The sequence below is a fragment of the Silene latifolia genome, chromosome X, assembly GCF_048544455.1.
Source record: "Silene latifolia isolate original U9 population chromosome X, ASM4854445v1, whole genome shotgun sequence".
NCBI classification, from domain to species: domain Eukaryota; kingdom Viridiplantae; phylum Streptophyta; class Magnoliopsida; order Caryophyllales; family Caryophyllaceae; genus Silene; species Silene latifolia.
The window spans coordinates 293,066,246-293,068,322 of record NC_133537.1 but is presented as its reverse complement, the minus strand read 5'-3'; the positions used below and the strand labels follow the sequence as shown (position 1 = coordinate 293,068,322).

Below are 2,077 nucleotides of genomic sequence, written 5' to 3'. Positions count from 1 at the left end.
TAGCTTTTTCAAACTTCAAATTGATGGTATCAATGTGAGCACTAAGTTGAGCACCCAATTGAGTAATGGAGTCCACTTCATGCCTTCCTCCTCTAGTAGCCTTGCGAGGTCTACTATATTGTGAGTTATGGACCGCCATTTCCTCAATTTTGTTCCAAGTTTGATTGTCATCAACTTCGGTGAACATTCCATTTGATCCCATGTTGAGAATGTTCCTTGAATCTTCATAAATACCGTTCCAAAATTGTTGTACCAAGAACCACTCGCTAAGTCCATGGTGAGGACATGAGCGACAAATTCCTTTGAATCGCTCCCAAGCTTCATACAAAGATTCTTCATCCCTTTGCTTAAAGCCCGTGATTTGAGCTCTTACCATGTTAGTCTTTTCCGGTGGATAGAACTTTTTGTAGAAAGCTAGAGCCAACTTTTTCCAAGAATCAATTCCGAGAGTAGCCTTATCAAGGCCTTTCAACCATTGTTTTGCGGTGCCAATTAGAGAAAAAGGAAATAAGACCCATCGAATTTGGTCTTGAGTTACACCGGTTTGAGAAATCGCATCACAATAGTCACAAAAAGTCTCCATATGAGAATGAGGGTCTTCACTAGGCATCCCCCCAAATTGGCTTCTTTCGACTAATTGGATAAATGCGGATTTGGCAATAAAATTTCCGGTTAGATGTTGTGGTGTGGGAGTACCATTGGGTAGGTTCTCCTCGGTGGGTACGGAATGTGATGAAAACTTAGGCATTGTGGGTTGATTTTGTGTTGGATTTTGTGTTGGGTTCTCCTCATCTTCTCTTGCAAAAGGGTTGATGAACTCAATAGTATTTGTTTGAATATCTACAACCTCACCAATACCTCTCAAAGTTCTCCTAGCAAGTCTCCTATTGGTTGTCAAAGTTCTTTCAATTTCGTGATCAAAGGGTAACAAGTCACCTTGTGACCTTCTAGACATGCAAAATATCAAACAACTTGAAAACAATTAGAACAAACCTTGAGGAGTTTTACTTCCCCAAGGCAAAGAAAGACACAACTAATAACAATACAAGAAAATCTAAATCAAGTTAACACCGTCCCCGGCAACGGCGCCATTTTTGGTCGGGAACTATATTTTTCGGTTACTTGTCGTTAGGAGCACCTAGACCAAAACACAATTTATAACTTCACCAACAACTCTACAATTAGTAAAGAGGCAAGTAAAGGCCGGATCCCAAGGGACGGGAATTGAGATGAGATTTCTATTGTAACTAGTGGTGTCTTAAGGGTGTCACAATTGGGGTTTGAAGTAGAAGGTCACTAAACTAAATAGTAATGAAAGTAAACAAGCAAGATGAATTAAAAGGGATGTAAACAACTGATAAAAGGCACTAGGGTGTCATGGGATCATAGGGGATTCATGAGAATTGATCATACAAACATATTCTCAAGTTATAAGCAAGCGATTATTGTTGTGATGGATCGAGTTGGTTTATATCTTACAATCCTAGGAAAGTTTGGGTCCCGGAGCCGAATCGATTAGATTGTACAACACCTACAAGTCGACTTAATCTTCCCTACTCAACAATATGCATGGTTTAATGAGACTCGAGTTGGTTTATGTCTTACAAGTCTCATTGAAAAGATAGGTGATGGGTAAAAAATGCAAGGATTCATAGGCTCACATTTCATCAAACATAACATGTGCATAAGTTGAGATCACAACAAGCAAGCAAATAAACTATAAAAGCATATTAATTTAAGCATGAATCATCCCCCATGTTGGTTTCCCCTAATTACCCATTAACCCTAGCTAAGGAAACTACTCACTCATTATCATGTTGAACATGCTAGCAAGGTTGTCAATCATACCAACAAAGTGAAACATGATGAATAAATGAAATTAATTAACAATAATTAAAAAGGGATTAAGAGAATTATACCTACTAATGATTCCAATAATAAAGCAAAGAATAAAAGAAGTACTTGATGCTTGATTGGAAGGTTGTCAATTACCCAAAATAAAGGATGAACAAGAGAGAGATTAAGGAAATAAAACTTGTATTAAAACTTGATTAAATGTTGATTACAAGATTAAAGA

At 37.7% G+C, this 2,077-nt stretch overlaps 1 non-coding gene across 1 annotated transcript; it reads left to right on the top strand.

Annotated features, from left to right (window-relative positions):
• The first annotated feature begins 269 nt into the window (after positions 1-269).
• On the top strand, positions 270-376 carry LOC141624736 (small nucleolar RNA R71). The gene has a single exon (XR_012534541.1). It is a non-coding gene; the product is annotated as a small nucleolar RNA R71 (small nucleolar RNA).
• The last annotated feature ends 1,701 nt before the right edge of the window (positions 377-2,077 follow it).